Source organism: Ambystoma mexicanum, chromosome 4q, assembly GCF_040938575.1.
Source record: "Ambystoma mexicanum isolate Mex_15411 chromosome 4q, UKY_AmexF1_1, whole genome shotgun sequence".
Classification (NCBI taxonomy): Eukaryota; Metazoa; Chordata; class Amphibia; order Caudata; family Ambystomatidae; genus Ambystoma; species Ambystoma mexicanum.
The window spans coordinates 244,388,174-244,409,796 of NC_090928.1; the positions used below are offsets into that span (position 1 = coordinate 244,388,174).

At 46.5% G+C, this 21,623-nt stretch overlaps 2 non-coding genes across 2 annotated transcripts; both read right to left on the reverse strand.

The window, feature by feature from the left end:
• Nucleotides 1-4,388: 4,388 nt before the first annotated feature.
• On the reverse strand, nucleotides 4,389-4,492 carry LOC138468655 (U6 spliceosomal RNA). The gene has a single exon (XR_011268401.1). It is a non-coding gene; the product is annotated as a U6 spliceosomal RNA (small nuclear RNA).
• Nucleotides 4,493-15,551: 11,059 nt separating this feature from the next.
• On the reverse strand, nucleotides 15,552-15,655 carry LOC138468654 (U6 spliceosomal RNA). The gene has a single exon (XR_011268400.1). It is a non-coding gene; the product is annotated as a U6 spliceosomal RNA (small nuclear RNA).
• Between the last annotated feature and the right edge of the window lie 5,968 nt (nucleotides 15,656-21,623).

Sequence of the window (21,623 nt, forward strand, 5' to 3'; positions counted from 1 at the left end):
AAAGAAATCCTGCCATCGAGGGCAGCAAAATTTTGAAATACACAGCCACACCCAACAGCTGGTAGCGAGCAGGGCTGATGTGCCTGTCCCTGGGCAGGGCAATGAGCACCCTTCTCTCTAGCCCTCTGCCCTTCACGTCCCTGATCGGCCACGATCGGCCAATGACCTCTCTATGTGTCATGATGCCTACCCCCGGGCATCCGGATTGTGTCCATCAGCCCCAGGAGCAGACATCCAGAAACTCATTAACACCCCAACAGCCCCGGCTGGGGGCTGTTTGGATTCAGTACTGGCGCCTTAGGCGCCAGGCTCATCATAGAAAACAGTCCTGGCGCCATAGGCGCCAGGCTCATAGACTTTACTTACCTTATGCAGACCATGCTGCAAATGAGTTCAAGCCAACGTGAGGCCTGGATGGGACTATTTTATTACAAGGACTATTTTTCACTCATGTGTGGTTCTGGGGAACTTCTTACCTGGGACTACTTTGCAGGCTATTTAAACCACGCCCGAACAGCAGCCCATGCTTCGCGTTATTCTGCATCCAGCAGCGTGACGCTCACCGTGTCTGCAAGTCAGCATCCAGTCTTCTGCCACGCCCGCCTCGAATCCGGAGCTCCTAGACAAAAGGAAAAGAAAGGAGAAGAGGTTAGATCACTGACATTATTTGATTCCTTACCTGATTCCGGACCCAGCACATCTCCGAGCCTGGAAAGGACATTATTTCAGCACGCGTCGCTTCGCCAGCAGCAGCACCGCGTTATACTCACCAGTCCACCGCATCTTTTGACTCAGCGCTGCCGCCATCATTTTCTTCGTCAAAATCCAGCACCTGGGGGGAAAACAAAAGGAATAACAAGGTGAGCCGAGAAAACCAACAAAGACAATCTCTTTGCCACCATAGGCTTACCTGCTTTACCACCAGAGGTATTATTCTTTAATTTGCCGCATCTTCCTATGCCGCACCTATAAAGGGAGAGAAAACAGCAAGTTAAACTCATGCAACTTTTACCGGACAGTGTTTGATAATACAGACTCTTACCTGAACGCCATCAGCTGCCTCCAGGCAATATTCTTTTGGACCCAGCTGCAACCTAACGAGGGAATGGAACAAGAGTGAACATCGGACATATTGAACTCTTTGAACTTTATAGGCACTGGAGTTAATATTCCTCTGAAACTCCTCCAGTACCTTCAACCCAGTGAAGTAACTGGTATCTACGTGCCCCTGCATGCCATGCAGGATGGAGAGCTCATCATTTAAAAACATAAGGTGAGATTACCAAAAGGGGATATCGGAGGTGATTAGTGGGGAGAACAAGAACTGTTGGGGGGCCATCACTAAAGTCCACGGGTGGCTAAATCCCTTTCTCCACTTGCAGGAGAATACTTCTACAAGTCCAGCAGACAAGATTAGGCGGGCCAGTCCAGACTGTCATCTCTTCACTACGCATCACGCTGGTGGAGACCGCAGCTGTCCTGGTCCGATCGACGCCCCTGTGGGAACCAGGTGAGCGTAACACTATGAGAGCTGCAGTTGAGCTTTTGATGGACCTCAGTAACTCATGGACAGGTGGCAAAATGTACACCGGATAAAGGATTGGCCTCAGCTTTCTGGCTGGTGGGCTTAATCTGGGTCTTCTCCAACAGGCTGGCAGTCAAACAGGGCTTCGAGCGTCTGAAAAAGTGGGCACCTCAGAAGACAATGGCAAATGATTTGCATAGGCACAGCCCCATCTCTCTCTCTCTCTCTCTCTCTCTCTCTCTCTCTCTCTCTCTCTCTCTCTCCCTGTCACGATGCCTACCTCCAAGGAGCCAGGTCCGACCCAGCAACCCCAGAGGCAGGCATCATTCCCCCCAGGGAAGTGCCAGCGGGCCCAAGCTGGGGCCCTTTGGACACAGTCCTGGCGCCTTAGGCGCCAGGCTCATGTTAGACCCCTGTCCTGGCGCCTTAGGCGCCAGGCTCATAAAGCTAGACATGTGTTCAAGTGTTTTAATGTGCACTTACCTGATGCAGACCATGCTGCTACATCCAGGCCCTCTTGAGGCCTGAATGGAACTACTTTACCTGTGGGACTACTTTCCACCTGGGTGTGGTCAGGGAAGGATACATACCTGATCGGTGGAAGGATACATATCTGGAACTTCTTCCAAAGCTATTTAAACCACGCCCGATCAGCAACTCACGCTTCGCGTTGTTCTGGACGCTCACCTTGTCAGCTCCTGCACCTGGAATTCAGCCACGCCTGTCAGCATCCTGGGTCGCCTGCAAGGGAAGATAAGAGAGAATTGGAGAGAAAGAAGACCTTACCTGCTAAAGCTGCATCACGGAGACATCACACCGACGATCCTAAAAGGGAAGACATCATTTTAAAAGCATTTCGCTTCGATCGCTGCAGCGCTGTATTTCACTCACCTTTCCTGGGCGCCTCCATCTTCAGCAGCGATCATCCGGATCCGCACCCACTTCCCTGAGCCTAGAGAGAAAAAGACAAGAAAACAAGGTGAGAGAAGGAAGGGAATAGGAAAGGCTCAGTTTCCTTCTAAGACTTACTTGTTGGGTGATTCCCATTTCATTTCGGGTCCTGCCGCTTCCTGGCATTCCGGACCCCGGCCCCTATGGGGAAAAAAGACAAAGACATTGAATGAGCGAATGCAAAGACATTACCTGAACGCTCATCCAGAACTTACCTGTCATTTACTGGAACTGCACGTTTCACTTCGGGTCGGCGCCATATCTCCGGCATTCCGAACCCCGGCCCCTAAGGGGAAAAAGACATTGGGCCTCATTACGACCCAGGCGGTAAGTTACCGTCTGGGCCGTGACTTTACCACCATGGCGTAAACTACGTTTACGCCATGGTGGTTGGCGGACTTACCGCCCCATTCCGAGGTCGGCGGGGCGGTAAGTCCCCAATCCCCATTTACCCTTCCCCATTCCCATTTTTGCCCCATAGGGCATAATGGGAGTGGGGAAGGCGTTAATTACGCCACCGTAAAAGCAGGTGTTAAAAGCGCCATGGCGCTAAGGGACCCCGTAATTGGCGGTAAGGGGTCGGCGCAGCTAACGCTGGCGCTAACCCCTTACCGCCAGGGTCGTAATGAGGCCCATAAGCATTAGCGCTTGCTGCAAAAAGACAATGAACATTATTATTAAGCTTGAACTTTTGAACTTGCAACAGAACTCTTACAACGCCTCACCTGAATAGTCAAGCTTATTTTGAACTCCCATCAAACCTCAATCCAGTGAAGTAACTGGGTTTCAACGCGCCCCTGCATCAGAAGCAGGATGGAGAACTCATCCTTCCAGACCCTAAGGTGAGACTTCACGGGGAATCGTGGAAGGGTATCGTGGAGGGTTGGAAGGGAGTGGGAGGCTTGAGCATTATTCCGTCAGTAGGTAATACTCCCTTTTCACGCACAGGGGAATATTCCTGCGAGCCAGGAAAGCCAGAGTAGAGGGGCCCTTCCTGTCCATCTTCAGAATCCTGCGCTTCACCATTGAAGAAGCATCAGCACTCGAAGCCAGACCTGCGCCTCCGTGGGAATCAGGTGAGCGTGACACTCCCCTAGACTTGCTTACTCTACAATAGCAAGTATGTTGCAAATGCATAGAGATGGAGGTGGGAATGGTTAACTGGCAACTCTGAGTAACTAAACCTGTAGTGCTTGGCTGAATACCAAAGCAGCAGCAGAGCCCAGGCCCTGGCACATAAACTGTGACACCGGGAGGAAGGCTGTGGCGTCTCAGTAACTTCAGGAATGGAGCCAGTGACTGACATGACTTCAGGGCTTCTAGCTCCCCCCTCCTCAACCAACCAAGATCCAAAAATCTATGCGTGTGAAGGATCACTTCCATGCTCAGACACCAGACACTGAGCCTTTTTCCATTTAGAAAACGTCCTGAAAGCTTTTCCATGCAAGCACGTGGGTTCCCCTATGTCCTAATTGTATCTATGCTCTCTCTCTGCCTGACCTCTGCGCTACACATAGCTTTTAAGTCCTGAAGCGCGTTTTGAAAGTGGCAATTGATAAGGCAGTGTTTGAAGGATAGTTAAATCAATAAGAAAATCACACACCTAAAAGCAAAGTCTACAAGACATTGCTAAACTTTATTCAGGATTAAGGCCTAGAACTGTTTAAAGAGGTAGCATTAAGCAATGTTTGATAACACTGCCTAAAGCCAGCCACAAATGCACTGCCATGTGCTACATAGAAAATGTGCAACAAGAAGACGACAAGGCCATAGCGCCAAATTTGGTATAATCAGAGAAAAATACCTTTGTAACACTACATTTTTAGAGCCACAAGACATAGAATTGAATGGAGTTCTGTTTATTCGGTCAATAAAACTTACAAGTAAAGAATATTTCTCGCTTGGCAGGTGATAAAAAGTACAGAACTCCACGATTTCGCACATCATCCTTATGCAGGGGCCATGCTCATCTACTTTGTATCATTCTAATTTGGTACGTGTGCTGCCGAAGCGCACAAAGTTAAAGACACCCCACACAGTATTTATGACGCCAGAAAGTGCAGGCTTTTTAACATAGGCCCACTTGGTATGGTGTAACTTTGGCCAGATTCCTATTATTTATGGAGGATATATGAAGATGAGGGTAAATAAACAATGATCCAGCTTTCTTCACTGCTCTTTTAATACAAAATAACTGATTTGTTTGGTTGACTATTACATTCAGAGATGTAAAAGGTCATTTTCCAGGTTGCATAGAATAAGAGAAGACGCATCACAATGGCTTAGTTATGTATGCCTAAAAGCAGCCCAAAGATCTGATAGGCCAGAAAAAAAGACTCTGTGCTTGTGACCATGTGTTTGTGGGTCAGTTACCTCTTCATGAATAATCAGCTGTATATGGTGCCACCGCCAGAGGGTGCCAGTTTGTGAAGTAACAGGGACAATATATATATGGGAAATATAACATATGTTTATTTATGGTACACTAAAGTTATAAGTAACTGTTTTATAAGTAAAATATATCTCTAAATTGGGGATATGAACTGCAAACGTCTCTTCTCTTTCTCTCTCTTCCAACTATAGCTCCTCCACATTCCAAACTGGAATCCTCTCTTCTCCTCCTCGCTCTTGCTCCTCGTGCAGTTCTCACGTGCTGTATTATTAACACGTGCTGTGTAAAGTACATTGAAAACACTACACATCCCCTTTCCTTATGGAACACATATTAAATTTGTTAGATCACATAGTCTGAAAGATGTCTCGGTCGCCTGTAGTGTCTTCCGGCCTTAAACTTCCTCCTGGCTTCTTCTGGATGATTATCTGAAGGAATTGCCAAGGAAGATACTCCACAAGACAACCTAGCTCTCCCATTCTCCTCCCATACACCTTCATTGTCTCTATTTATTATATCACATTCCCTACTTCTCTCTCTGCTCACCTCAATCAAATTATCAGGATCATTCTCCAAACTTTCATCCTTCAAAACCATAACCCTCTCGTTATTCCACACTCTACCATCCTGGGTTTTTACTGCGTGTGAATATACCTCTATCACTCTAACTGGTTTAGACCAATGACATTCATCCTGTCTCAGGGTTACTGGATGTTTTATTCTCACTAAACTACCCACATGAGGCTCAGGTCTTCTCCTGAAAGACTTGCTATCATGCAGCCTTTTATTATTCATTTGTCTCTGTTCAACACTTTCTTTCACTCCATCCAGACTAACCACATTCTCTGCCACAGCACTCATCCACCCTGGGAAAAGTTTTGTATTAGCTTTTCTGGCCCTACTCAGCTCAAAGGGAGAGACACCTCTGGTGCTGTGAGGTGTGAATCTGTGAGCTAAGAGAGTTTCTTTAACAACTCTTTTCCAATCTTATCCATTTGCCCATGCTAACTTGATGGCATCCTTAATCACCCTGTTAAATCGCTCCACACTACCATTATGTTGTGGGTGATATATTGCACAAAGCTTATGATAATGGCCCTTTCACTCAAATGCCTTTCCATTTCTTTGGATCTAAACTGTGAACCATTGTCTGTGAGAACCTCTTGGGGATACCCTTCTCTCTCACACAGTTCTTCCAAAAACTCAATAACTTTATGTGTAGTAACCTGTGGCAAGAAAGTAATCTCAACCCATCTGGTTAACATGTCAATGACCACTAAGCAATACGTCGAACACCCACCACTCCATATTGGGCCAATCACATCCATAGCAATCATACACCACAGACTTAAAGGAATATTTCTCATCACCATCGGGTAACTAGCACCCATGCATACTTTATCAATTCTGGAGCAAAGGATACACTTCCTGATTTGGTCCTCAATCTGGCGATCACATCCGGGCCACCAATAGGTGTTTCTAATCCTTCTCTTGGTCTTTACAATGCCATGGTGGCCTTCGCTACCCATCCGCATGATCCTCTCTCTGAGGTTGGTTGGAGGTATCATCTTATCACCCTTCATGAAATATCCGCTTTGAAAATATAGATCATCTCGTACATCCCAGAATGCTTTGACTTCAGTGCGAAACACCTCATTCTTCCTCCACCTTCCCTCTTTGACAACCCTCACTACTTCCCGTAATGTTTCATCTTTCTCCATTTCATCATTCCACTCCTTTTCAGATATAGCCTGGTTCGATACCACACAAACAGTTTCTAGATCTTCGGAATCATCATCCATCTCATCCAAACCCGTCAGGCGTGAAAGACAGTCTGCTGTGGGATTCTTTGATCCAGGAATATGATTAACTTTGAAATTGAACTCTTGTAGTCTGGACACCTATCTCCTGATTCTACAAGATACTTTATCAAGACCCATGATAATAAAGATTTCCACTAACGGCTTGTTGCCTGCGTAAATACTGAACTTTACTCCCCACACAAAACTCTTAAATCTCTCTGTGGCCCATTTTATTGCTAGAGCCTCCTTCTCGATTGTGGCATAGTTCTTTTCTGCTCCTTTTAAGAGCCTGGATGCAAAGGCAATAACCATTTCTTGTCCATTATGGTATTGTGATAATGTTGCACCAAGTCCCACTTCACTCGCATCTGTCGTTATTACAGTTTTTCTACCTCTTACGAAGCTTTGAAGTGCTGGGGCTCTTGCTAACGCTTCCTTAATGAAACAAAATTCTTTTTCACTTCTCTTGTTCCACACAAACTTCTTGTTCATTTTTAATAGTTTTCTCAGTTCCACTGTATGGTCTGAAAAATGTTCTATGAATTTAGCATAACATTCCGCCATCCCAAGAAATGTTCTGAGTTGTTCTTTGTTATTTGGTACAATCAAAGATTTGATGGAATCTGCTAAATCTTTCTTTGGTTTGATTCCTTCTCCAGATATTACGTGTCCTAAGTATTCAATCTCTTTTCTGTCTATTTTAGATTTGACCTTACTCAAAACCATTCCTGCCTGGTGTAGCTTCTGTAGCACCCTATTCAGCCTCACATTATGCTCACTCTGATCATTAGCATAAATTAATACATCGTCCTGGAAGAACAGAACTCTTTCCATATCTCCTAGGATTCACTGCATAACTCTCTGAAAAACTGATGCCGCAGAAATTCGTCCAAAAGGCATCCTTTGAAATTGGTAAAGACCTTCTGGTGTAATGAAAGCCGTCAATTGTTTAAGGCCATCATGCAGTTTGATCTGGTGATAAGCGCCCGTGAGATCTAGAGTAGAGAAAACTTTCACAGGTCCTAGTGTGGATATCAGTTCTTGTATGTTAGGCAACGGGTGCCTATCCGGAATTGCACACTTGTTCAATTCTCTCATATCGACACACAATCTTAATTTTCCTTTTGGTTTTCTTACTATGACCATAGGGGAAACCCACTTTGCAGCATCAACCCTCTCGATAATGCCTTGCCTTTCCAACTTAAGTAATTCCTCTTTGACTTCGGTCCTGAGAGCCAATGGTACATTCCTGAGCTTTTGGGCTATTGGCTTAGAACCCGACTTGAGCAAAATGCGATGTGAAAATCATTTTAAACACCCTATCACATCATCTTTGAATACTTCATCCTTGATTTTCTGGATATTCTCAACATTAGCCCCATCAACTTGATAAACTGTATCATTGGCATTGGGGTCTAATCGAACCTTCAACAGTTTCTGGTGGGTTCAACTAAGCAAGGCTGTCTCCCTTCTCTTTGAAACATAAATGCGGCCACATGCCTGTCTGTCTTTAAATTCTAATTTGGCCGTAAACCATCCAATTAGATCTATCCTGGCTCCACCATAGGCTTTGAGCTTCACATCTACTTCATGTAGGTATTCCAGTCCACATGACCTCCACAATTCCTCTGGAATAAGCTTGTACTTGGCCCCTGAGTCCACCATCATAACTATAGGAAAGCCATTCACAGCAATCTTTGCTCTGGGACTTTCAATATATGTGTCTCCATCGGAGACCATGAACACACACTCCTCTTCTCCATCATCATCCCCAATCCAGTTCGAGGTATGATCTTCATTTTGGCTGGTCCTACAACATTTGGCCATATGTCCTTTACCACCGCACCTCCTGCAGATAATTTTAAGGGCCGACATTCTTTGTTATTCGCCCAATGATTTGGGCTACCGCATCTGTAGCATCCTCTCTGCCTGGTTCTCCCCCTTCCACTCTGGGGAAGCTGTCCCTTGTTTTGGCACTCTCCTATTGACGTGGACATTCTGGTTATTTCAAATCTATCAGACTTTCTGATTTCAGGTCTCTTCACTATCATTTGGCTTCTGTACATTTCTGAATTACCAGAACCCCTGCGCTGTATATTGTTGGAAGCTGATGACATAACACTGTGATAAGGTGTTGATTTCTTTTTTCTACCACCTCTTATCACGCCTATTTCTTCATCTTGGTCAGATTGTATTAAACTGACAGATGATTTGACTGAAATGTCCTTTGTTCTGCTCTCCAAGGTCACTACACATGTTTCTGTGTGCTCGACTTCTTTGGCCAATCGTAGAACTACATCAAGTGGGGGATCGTCTTCGGACCATAGTCTTTCTCTGACTTTACTGCTTCTACACTCAAGCATAAACTGGTCCCTAATCCGTTCTTCCAATTGTTGATTGAATTTGCAATTACGGGCCAGTTTTCTCAAAGCTGTAACATATTGTTCTACAGTTTTATCCTGTTCTTAGACACGTTTGCCAAATGTTTATCTTTCAAGAATTGTACTCATTTTTTTTCTTAATGTTTATTCAGTTTCATTATAGCTACATCGTATTCGTTCATGTCCCCTATTTCATTATCCATTAGACCAGGCAGATCTTCATACTTCTCTTGTCCAGCCGGACCCATACAGTGCAGTAACAAAGATTTCTTCCTTTCAATGCAGTATGTTGCTCCGCCCACCACATGGGCATAATGTTCAAATGCTTTGAGCCAGCGTTTCCACGGAAGAATTGGTTCTCCCACTTCTGGTAGAAACATGTGTGGAGGTTGAACCCCTTGCATTGCCATGTCAAGTATTTGATTATTATGTGACCAATGCAATAACTATGGGTTAGTACTTGGTAATCTTGATAGGTCCTTTTGGTCCACCACCGGAGTGATGTTTCCTCTTGAAATGCAGAAGATTAAATGAGAGAGAAGAGATCTCTTATTTCAGTATTCCCTCGTATTTGTGCTTCACTCGATGAAGAATGGTTAAGAGTAATTAGGTGGAAATGTATATATATGTATGCGCCGTATTAAGCACAACACAATCAATAGTTTATCCCTCCTAATGTGTTTCAAGGCGGTATTTACCCATACTCTTCACTCACATATATAATTAATTCCGTTGTGTGAATATGTTCAATTTCCCCTTTTTTAAAAACATTTTTTTATGAAGCTTTCACTTTAGTAGTATAACCGCTAGGAAGACATTTATCAGCTCAGGTTTCTATTTAGATGTGCACTTGTCGGCGCTGGGTGGCTACGCCCCTTCTTTGAGTGATATGCCGCACTCATCCAATGAAACGCACAGCCAGGCAGCCTGAAGAGCGGCGTTAGATTGTGCTCGCATGCGTCAAAACGAGGCTCAAATCGAGTGTAAGTAACTTTTCGGTATTGTTTCACCACGTATCTCCAATGAGGAGCGCAGCCTGCAGACTGAAATTGAATGTTAGGTTGTGCCTGCGAACGTCAGTACGATGTTCTATGTAAACACATTTAGTGTCAGCTCACCCCTCTTTTTATTTCGATTAGCAACGCTTGGGCGATGGCCACACCTTATCTTGCGTCGTATATGTATACTCCCCTTTTCCTCGGTAGCTAATCAGTAGAGAGTTCATTAAAGGCGATGGCTTTGGCAAAAACAGAAAAAGCTCCGGAGAGGCGGAATGGAAATATATAATTACAGTGAACACACTTCGGAACTTGCGAGGGAGGTAGCGAGCGGCTCTGCAAACAATAACGATTGCTCCTACCTCGTTCGTGGCCGGAGAGCCTTCTCAACGGCCACCATGGATTCTTCTAATCTCGTCGCCACTGAAGTAACGGGGACAATATATATATGGGAAATATAACATATGTTTATTTATGGTACAATAAAGTTATAAGTAACTATTTTATAAGTAAAATATATCTCTAAAATGGGGGCATGAACTGCAAACGTCTCTTCTCTTTCTCTCTCTTCCAACTGTCGCTCCTCGCATTCCAAACTGGAATCCTCTCTTCTCCTCCTCGCTGCCACTCCTCATGCAGTTCTCACGTGCTGTATTTTTAACACGTGCAAAGTACATTGAAAACACTAGTTTGATGCCTAAAGGGCTGATGTGCCTGTCCCTTCCCAGGCCCTCTGCACGGCCCTGGCTTCTCACTTCATCTCTAAAACTCAGGACATCTTGTCCTCTCTTTCGACCTCTCCTCACTGCCCATCCCCCGGCCCCTCTGCTGCCACCTCTCCTCCCTCCTTCTCTGCCTTTCCCCTGTTCTCCCCAGATGAGGTTTCTAGACAAGTCTGATCTATGAAAGTCTCATCAAAACAGGTCCACCCCTTTTCCTCCAAAACCATCAAGGACCACATTGACTCCCTGGCTCCTGCCCTTGCCGATTTCTGTAACCACTCTTTCACCTCTGGAGTGTTCCCCTCCACCCTGAAGCACTCCCTTGTGCACCCTCTTCTTAAGAACCTCTCTGCCGACCCTTCCTGCCCTGCTAACTATCGCCCAATCTCCATCACTCCTTTCCTGGGCAAACTCCTTGAAAAGCTGGCCATCTCACAGCTTAATCTTCACACTGAATCTGTTGGCTGTCTCCATGACCATCAGTCTGGCTTCAGGGCTGCCAGAAGCACGGAAACTACTCTTCTGAACATCCGCAAAGACCTGCTCTATAACCTTCTTTGCAACACCCCCTGTGTCCTCATCTTACTTGATCTCTAGTCTGCCTTCGACACAGTCAACCATGCCATCCTGCTCAACCGTCTCCGTGATAACCTGGGCATCACGGGTCAGCCGCTGTGTGGCTGACTTCTTTTCTCTCCGATCGACACTCCCAGGACCAACTTGGGTCCTTCCTCTCCTCCATCTCTATCTCTACCTGTGGTGTTCCCCATTGGTCTAACCTCTCTCCCTGGATGTTCAACTAGTACCTGGCACTTCTTGCCCACCGCATTGCAGCACTCTGCCCCAACTTCCAGTGCTATGCGGATGGTACTCAGCTCATTTTCAGTCACTTCTTCTCCTTCCCTCATCTCTGACTGCCTGCCTGCCATCCAGGAGTGGTGTGCCACCAATGATCTATGCCTGAATGCTAGCAAGACTGAGATTCTCCTCATCGGCACACCCGCACCCTCCGTTTCTGTTACTCTCTGGCCGACCTCTCTTGGCCCTCTCCCTGCTCCCACCTGTGAGGCTAAAAACCTCGGGGTCATCTTCGACTCCACTCTCTCCTTCTTTCCTCACATCTCTGATATCTCTAAAAAGCCACATTACCAGCTGCACCTCCTCAGAGGTATTTGTTATAATGTGTCTTGCTAGCTGAGGGGATGACATCACTGTACATGGAATGTAGTGAGGTCAGTGTGAGTGGAGTGTTGGTGTGTTGTGATCTGAAGGTGATTCTATGTAGGGCAGTTGGAGGTATGCTGACTTGGATAGGACATGCCAATGTTTTGTTCCTGGCAATTGAACTACAATAAACCTACTTAATAACTTACCTGCTGGTTCGGGTGTTCTTCAGCTTCCAAGTTATTACACTGGCGACGAGGAGGGGACAGTTCAGAAACAGGAAAACATTGCCCTCCTGTGAATTCATGTCCATATTCCAAGTTCACAGCAAGTTGGAGCCTGAGGTGTTTTAATTGGGCTGCCTAAGATTCTTCAGCAGGCCGGGTGGTGCTGAAGGTGGAGCTGGGTCGGCACTCAGGTCGGGGTGCAGTGCTGTTTGACCCTGCTGCCCATAAGCCGCTTCGCCCAGCGACCAGGTGGTCCTGGGGGTGTTATGGGCAGCTGTTCGGCACACTTGTCGGTGTGCGGGTAGGAGTGTTGCATGGTGGACGCTGGTGGTAAAGGAGTCGCCCTTGAAACTGTTCTCTAACCGGGTATCCTGTACAGTTGGGTGAAGTGTGGACTGTGCCTAGTGCTCGGCTCAGCATGCTGCGGGCGTTTTCATGTGCTGGGAGTGTCAGCAGGAGAAGCGGCACTGTACGCTCTGCCACGGAGGTGGTGTGGACTGTAAACAGAGGGATTTGTCGGCACAGCTGCATCCGAGCTGCTGGGAGGAGCAGCCAGAGACGTGCCAGCGTCCGGTATGTCTGGGAGGCGCTGTGCCTCGAAACAGCATGAGCAACTGGTGCAGCGCTGTCAAAGCCGCGTTGGATGCGTTTTTGTCGGGCGGCAGCTCTAGCAAGTATGCAGGGTTCCGGACTGACTCATGCTACGTCCCCATGGATTGGGAAGCGTGTCCCCAGTGTTTCCGGGACCCGCGATGTGTCTCCTGCTCAGTGTCGAGTAAAATGATGACATTGGTCCGTCATCATCGTACATTCCAGCGTGAGGAGCTGGAACGCGGAAGGGAGTTTGAATGCGTTGACTGTTCTGCCCTATTATGCAGGACGCTGGATCATCAACCAGCACTCCAAGGAATGTTCGGGGTTATAGGTGTTATCTGGAGGCAGTTTCTTGTCCCCAGTGGTGTTACTAGTTGGTGCATTTCGTGCTGGCCACACGTACATGTGGGGGATTTGTCTGGTGGTAGTTTTGGTGTGTAATTTCTCTGATTTCAATAAAGGAAAGGAGGGAGAAGTGTTATAATGTGTCTTGCTAGCTGAGGGGATGACATCACTGTACATGGAATGTAGTGAGGTCAGTGTGAGTGGAGTGTTGGTGTGTTGTGATCTGAAGGTGATTCTATGTACAGCAGTTGGAGGTATGCTGACTTGGAAAGGACATGCCAATGTTTTGTTCCTGGCAACTGAACTACAATAAACCTACTTAATAACTTACCTGCTGGTTCGGGTGTTCATCAGCTTCCAAGTTATTACAGTATTCTACCTTTCCTATCCTTCCCCCAAAGGCTCACTGTTTCCAGAGCTCTGGTTCTCTCTAAACTGGACTATTGTAACGGCCTATCTCTAGATCTGCCTGCTTCTAACCTCCGCCCTCTGCAGCTCATCCAGAACCGGATTGCGAGAGTTGTCCTTGGCCTCAAGCCCAGGGATCGTATCTCTCCAGGATTGAAATCTCTGCACTGGCTCCCAGTGGCTGCGAGGATTAAGTTCAAAACCCTCTGCATCGTCCACAAGTCCTTCTGGGGCCTAGGACCTCAAAACCTTCAGCTCTCTCTTCTTAAATATCTCCCCTCTCAAGCTCTTCGCTCATCCACCTCCAACTCGCTCAGGGTCAGTCGTTTCTGCAAGCAATGAATTGGTGTTAGATCACTTTCTTCGGCCGGGGCCTCCCTCTGGAACAGCCTCCCTGCCCCCCTGAAACTTGAGGAGAACCACCTCCGGTTCCGGAAGCACCTCAAAACCTTTCTCTTTGCTTCTGCTTTTTCTCCTTGTCTCCCATGCTGATTTCCTTGCTTATACTGAACCTGCACTGGCTTACCTGGCCACCCTCTGAGCTCGGGCCCAGGCCCCCCCCCCTCCTCCGGTCGCACACCTGCACTGCCCTCCTGATACCCCTGCACTTGGGGACTGTTCTCTGTATCCCTACAGTCCTACCACCAGCACTTGACACCTGATGCCTGCACTTACCATTCTCCCTGCACTTGCCACCTGTTGGCCATTCTTTACTTTATTTATTCTTTATCCCATGTATTGCACTGTCCCCTTCCCCCTTGCCACCTACACATGCACTTGCGTGATCTGAATGACACTTGGCCAAGTAGGATCGTTGTCTGTCTTCCCTCTGTTCCCCCTCCCTTGCCTCGTCGCGCCTTGAAACACTTGTGTATAGGCGCGTTATAAATGCCATATCATATCATATCACCCTTCTCTCTAGCCCCCTGTCCTTCACGTCCCTGATCGGCCATGATCGGCCAATGGCCTCTCTATGAGAGATGCAGTTGAGCTTTTTATGGACCTCAGTAACTCATGGACAGGTGGCAAAATGTACACCGGATAAAGACTTAGCCTCAGCTTTCTGGCTGGTGGGCTGAATCTGGGTCTTGGTCTTCTCCAACAGGCTGGCAGTCAAACAGGGCTTCGAGCGTCTGAAAAAGTGGGCTCCCCAGAAGACAATGGCAATGATTTGCATAGGCAGAGCGCTATCTCTCTCTCTCTCTCTCTCTCTCTCTCTCTCCCCTAGACGTGCTTACTCTACAATAGCAAGTATGTTGCAAATGCATAGAGATGGAGGTGGGATGGTTAACTGGCAACTCTGAGTAACTAAATCTGTAATGCTTGGCTGCGTACCAAAGCAGCAGCAGAGCCCAAGCCCTGGCACGGAAACTGTGACACAGGGAGGAAGGCTGTGGGGTCTCAGTAACTTCAGGAATGGAGCCTGTGACTGATATGACTTCAGAGCTTCTAGCTCCCCCCTCCTCAACCAACCAAGATCCAAGAATCTATGCATGTGAAGGATCCCTTCCAGGCTCAGACACCAGGCACTGAGCCTTTTTCCAATTAGAAAACGTCCTGAAAGCTTTTCCATGCAAGCACGTGGGTTCCCATATGTCCTAATTGTATCTATGCTCTCTCTCTGCCTGACTTCTGCGCTACACATAGCTTTAAAGTCCTGAAGCAGGTTTTGAAAGTGGCAATTGATAAGGCAGTGTTTGAAGGATAGTTAAATCAATAAGAAAATCACACAACTAAAAGCAAAGTCTACAAGACATTGCTAAGCTTTATTCAGGATTAAGGCCTAGAACTATTTAAAGAGGTAGCATTAAGCAATGTTTGATAACACTGCCTGAAGCCAGCCAGCAATGCAGTGCCGTGTGCTACATAGAAAATGTGCAACAAGAAGGAGAAAAGGCCATAGCACTAAGTTTGGTATAATCAGAGAAAAATACCTTTGAAACACTACTTTTTTAGAGCCACAAGACAGGGAATTGAATGGAGTTCTGTTTATTCGGTCAATAAGACTTACAAGTAAAGAATGTTTCTCGCTTGGCAGGTGATAAAAAGTACAGAACTCCACGATTTTGCACGTCATCCTTATGCAGGGGCCATGCTCATCTACTTTGTGTCATTCCGATTTGGTACGTGTGCTGCCGAAGCGCACAATGTTAAAGACACCCCACACGGTATTTATGACGCCAGAATGTGCAGGCTTTTTAACATAGGCCCACTTGGTATGGTGTAACTTTGGCCAGACACCTATGATTTATGGAGAAGATATGAATATGAGGGTAAAAAACAATGATCCAGGTTTCTTCACTGCTCTTTTAATCCACAATGATTTGTTTGTCGGACTATTACATTCAGAGGTGCAATGGGTCATGGTCCAGGTTGCATAGAAAGAGAGAAGACACATCACAATGGCTTAGTGATCTATGCCTAAAAGCGGCCCAAAGGTCTGATAGGCCAGAAAAAAGACTCTGTGCTTGTGACCATGTGTTTGTGGGTCAGTTACGTCTTCATGAATAATCAGCTGTATATGGTGCCACCGCCAGAGGGTTCCAGTTTGATGCCTGCAGGCAACATATGTATTCTATGATTGATTTCAATTTTCATCTGGATGACATGCTTAGGATGCCTATCCCCTCACCCATTTTCCACCGGTCTAGTGTCATTATATACGCAAAGGAAATCTCTTACACCAGGTATCAGATCAAAGTGAAGTAATTTTTTCAACATGTGAGGCTCGTGGTACTAACTCTTTTTTGGGTTATAACTGAGGGCGTTTGATACTATAAGTAAATGTTTAAAGCATATATTCCGCTGCAGGGCTCTGCCACTTACATTTGAGGGTCAGGACTGCAGGGAGGCGCATGGTAAAGAGTGACCCTCGTGAGTATTACCCCGAATAGTATATATGACATAATTACCATGGTAACGGCCTGGAGATTCTGATGCTCCCGTTAAAAAGGAATAAAAAGAATGTTTATGATTTTAAGTTTTTCTTAAATTCTATTGTATTATCATTCTAAAAAAAAGAATTAAACATTAAAAAAAAGTAAGCAAGGCAATAATGTAAATTTGGTTGTTCCCGTAGCTGGATGTGGTGAAACAGAAAGGGGGCGACCTATGGTAATGAGGGGTATTACTTAAGTGAGAGCAGGGACAGAGGGTGATACAATTATTGGCAGCTGATGAGAGAAGACACATCTGACGATTCCTTTACTTGTCCAGGTAAGAGGCCATGTGCCACCTATGACAGGGGGCTTCTGTTGAAAGGAGTGCCCTGTGCCCCATCCCTCCTAGGTGCAGTGTTGCCCCGTCACTGTTCACAAACATTCTCCCGCGCAGGGAGTCAGTCTTAGCATAGCTATCTGAGACAGGGACTGTCACAGGTTTACTCCTGACAAAGCCTTTGGAAGGCATTTGGAACCCAGGGAGGTAGGAAAAAAAGGGCCTCAACAACCCTTTGGCGCTGCTGTAAAAAAGTGGCAGTAATTCAGTTCCAAGCCACTATTTTCCATTACCGCACCGCCGAGTTATAGGTTTGACGCGAAGTGAAGGATTTACCTCCAAAAACACTCTGGAGGTAAATCTCTCACTTCAAGATAAAAAAATCATCAGATTTACTGTGGCGGAATTACCGCTCGCAGTAAACCAAATAAGTCCCCATGGAGTCCAATGGAAAACGGGGTCTAACAGCCCTGCTACCAACTGATAATCCTGCAATAAGTGTACGGACCCGCATGGCGATAATGGTAACCGAGATTGGTGGTAATTTCTCTGGAATGACTGCCAAAATCATAATAAGGCCCAATTGTTCTAAATATGAGTTTAGCTGTGCCATAGAAAAGTGGCAGTAATTCTCATGCCGCCACATTTCTGTCCGGGAATTGAATTACCACAATGCCATATTATAGGTTTGGCATCAAATTGGAGGACTGACCTCCAGCATATTGCTGGAGGTAAGCCCTCCATTTAAAGGTCAAAAACTGCTCGATTTACAGTAGTGGAATTACCATATGTGCTAAATGTGACAAAATGCCAATGTAGACCTATGGACGCCAAATGGGGAGTAACACAACTGTTACCTCACTTAAAATCCTGCCATAAGTTTGAGGGACCGAGCGGTGGTAACTGTAAAAGAATTTGGCAGTAATCCCTCAAGATTTACTGTCGGGGAGTATCTCCCGGGGTCGGCTGGGCCTTCCGCGGACCTCCGGGCTGGGAGGCCCCAACTCCTCCTGCGTTTCCCAAAAATGAGTATGAGGCACACACAAGAAGCAAGGTGGTTCTGCTGTTTATTGAACAACGGCAGGGATGGGTGTAGGAACGTACGCGTCCGTCCAGACCCTCTCAAAGTTCGTGGGGCTCGCAGGCCCCTTTTTGCCTCAGTATGACGCGCTTCTTGCGTCACCTGGGAAAGTTAGCAAAAACCTATCGCCACTCTGGATTGGTTCCTTGAGTGGTAGGATTAGTATAGCATACGTATAGAGAACGCTGTTAGTGGCTAAGGGTCAGTCAGGTGGTATACTTGGGTTGTCCCTTCTATTAGATACTTGAAAATTGTTACACGAAGACCTCTAATGATTGGCTAATGTTAGTGACGTCAGTGATGAGTGCCCCATGTTCTGATTGGTCCACTCGCAAGCCCCCCAGCCTGGGACATCGTTGTTCCCAGCTCGCGGTGTACCTGTCATTTGCAACAATATGTAACTTTGTGTTTGTGCAGACAATGCGTGGATTTGCTCATAGGCCTGAGAGCAGACCATTCCCATCACTGTAGGTGTCCATTGGGTCATTTCATTGTTGCAGCCTGTGTCCCAGACGTGGGAACCAGGCGACTTCTCCCTCGTGGGTCTGGAAACTTGTCAGGTTTGGCTTGGTCACGTGAGGAGAGACCGTGGCTGAGGCAGAATTCTACACATTTAAAGTTGAATTTGCCTCTGCGTGCCTGGCTTTGCTTACAGGTGTGACCTTGGCGTCGGCTGGTAGCATACGAGTTGCAACATCGCTCCCTTGACTGTCATTTCTCGTTGGGCTCGTTCTGCAGGGTCAGCGAGTGTACTCTTGCTCGCCCAGTATTCATGGAGGCTCTTGCTTGCAGCCTACTTGGGCTTGGTTCATAGGTGGGGATGGGTAATGCACGGCACTTATGTTGCGGTGTCACATGGCTTCATAGGCAGTATCATATCTTTGTTGTATTTTCATCACGAAGCAAGGGTCGGGAGAAGCGTCAGCAAGCATGTAAACGAGTGCTTTGTGCGTCTTGCGTTTCTGCATTTTGGAGAACCTATGTGAAAATAATAAAGATGCGCGTCAGTGGGCGTATCCGTCGCCTAAGTCATAGCACTGAGTATATTCTTCGTGTGGGTTGGTGTGGGAGTGTCCAGTGTGTATGGTGGCACGTGTGTTCTTGACAGTCAGCTAGGTCATCGTGGCATCTCTAACGATGTGGGTGCTTGTTGTTGAGGGCTCAATCAAGTTCATCCATGCCGCAGGTGTCGGCTCGAGTAGGGCAGGCTGGTGGGCAGGCTGGTGGGCACATCCGTATGTTCTTGTACCAAGGTATTTGGTCGTCTGGTAGATAGACAAATTCATCTCGTGGCGGGTGTCTGGGCTGCGATCCTCTAGGTCAGGGGCGCGAGGAGATTGGGGGGAGTCTTTTCTCCCATTCTCCCACTTCAGACCCCCCTCTGGTCGACTTGTCGACCACAAACATATCCTTTTCTCTATCTCCTCTTACTCTCCATATTTTAGTTACTCCTCCCAGGTGTCCATAGTGGTTGACATGGTCCTCAAATGACCAATACATATATAAGCAACTTCCTCCCGGTTTGCAGTATACCCATCTTCCGATATAGCTCTTCGGGTTTCTTGGGTTTTCGAGCTTTACGGATGGCGGGTCCAGGTGGTTGGTGATGATTTGCCTGCGCAGTTTTTCTCTTTCCTTTATTATGGTGTCTGTGTGCTGGTCATCATCAGTTGGCATCAAGGGGTGCATACCAACCATTTCGATCATTTCGTCTGTAGTACGTGCCTTCCTGGCCTTCCAAAACCTTATTATAATCAATGCAGCTCCAGCCAGTATTATGCATCCAACTATAATCTTCAGTCCGTCCGACAGCCATGATGGCATCCATGACCATAACAATGCGAAGCAGCTGTCATCTTTCTTCACTCCTTTACTCTCTTCCATCATTTTGGAGTGCATCTGGGCCAGCTCTGATACTGCTTCGGTGAGTGTACCATTGTCGGCATCTTTAGCAGGAATAAATGTGCAGCATGATTGTCCTATCTTTGCGCAAACTCCTCCCTCCATCGCTGTGAGGAGATCCAATACATATCTGTTCTGTAGTGCTACCATTCTCACCGCTCGTAGTTCCTCTTTTATTGCGTTGAATCCGTTTACTGTTGAATTAATGGTCATCGTTAGTTCCCATCGGGTTATCTGGAGCCATTTAGCATTTGCATAAGCTTTTAGTCCAAGGTGTATTATTGACGAGAAGAACATTGCAGCTCTGCTAAATAATCTGTGTTCTGGTGGGATAGAAGTGAGTGCTGTTTCCGACCTTCCCCACAGGTAGTTTCCTGTTAGAGGTTCTCCTTGTCTCTTTTTCCTGTTCAGGACATTATTGTTGTTGTTGTCGTTGTCCTCACCCCTCTTTTATTGTACCGATCTCTTCTTCCTCTTGTTCCCTTCATCCATTTTTGGGAAGTTGGCCATGTTCACATGTTTCTGGGGTACCACTAGCGATGGTACATTGATGTGTACCAATGTGCATATTCCATTCCACAACAGGGGCAGGGTGTGATATGCCTTATTTCCGCAGGCCCAGTAGTGATCCATTATCACTGCCGTTCCTGCAACCCCCTCTGGTAACTCTAACACGCTTGCACAGTTGGTGTTGTATCCCACCTCCACATCTCCTCTGTGGTGGTAGCATAACTTGGGTGCGGTCAGCGGTAGTATGCTCATTGGGTCTTCATCTTTCTCCATCCATGACAGCAGGGGTGCGTACTTGACCCATGTCGTCCAACATCTGTCATTGTGTTCCTTTATGGTGGTAGTATTTTCTTTTGTTACCATGTTGCTACCGACCACCCCTATGTCCCATTCATTGTTCATGTATACCTTCCCTGTTATTGTTACCAGTGGCCGTTCCCAACATCCTTGTGTACCAGTAAGTTCAGTGGCATACCAATCACATGGTAGGTATTGTAGTGTTACTTTCTTTGTTTCTCCCTTTTCAGGGCCACTTGTCATGTATCTGAACGCTTCGGCATGCAGACTGCTCTTGTGGTAACTCAGATATGACTTGAGGAAATTGTTTTCATACGGGTATGTGTCTCTTGTTTTCCACTCCATTCTCATTACTGTTCCTTGAAATCGCCCTCTCGTTTGAAATAGTGCCAGATATATTATACATCGTGCCGTCTTTTCTTCTATTTCCGTGGCTACAAATGTCCGAGAAGCGCTCATGGCGTATGGGATCAATTAGCAAACATAACAGCTGTCTTCGGTTGTCTGCTTACCTATGTGGGTCATGTGCTGGTACCACATGTTGTTCGAGACGTGTGCTGAATCTGTTATGTAATTATCAATACCCTTATTATCTGAGTATGTGCTGCATTTAACTCTACTTCCCTTATGCAGAGGGTTGCTAGTACCACCTGACGTAACACCTGTTGCAGCTGTGGGAGGGGGTACGTTAGGTTTGGGTGCAGCCATAATATTGATAGCATAACTTTTCTGCCATACAGAGGCAGCCAATAGACCAGTGATGACCAATACTCCTATCATTTTTATTACAAAAGCTAGTCTCACCGGCATTTGCTCTTACCTTGCTGCAGTCCGGCAGCTTATTCTTGCGACGTTAAAGTTGCCCGCCTGAAAATTCTTAATACGCTTGTTATTATGGTTAGTTGTTGTTATCAAGCTCTCCCTATTAAGTAGTCGTTCAGTGCCCAGGCAAAGAGCTGTTCCCACGCCAACCTTAGTGATCTGTCTCTTAAGGCAGGTAAGTGCTGGTGAAGATGGGGAAATGATTGTTCTATGGCCAAAACAAATGCGGTGTAATAGACGCGTACCCTCCTTCTTTTTAGGTACTTTGGCCTTCTTATATGATATA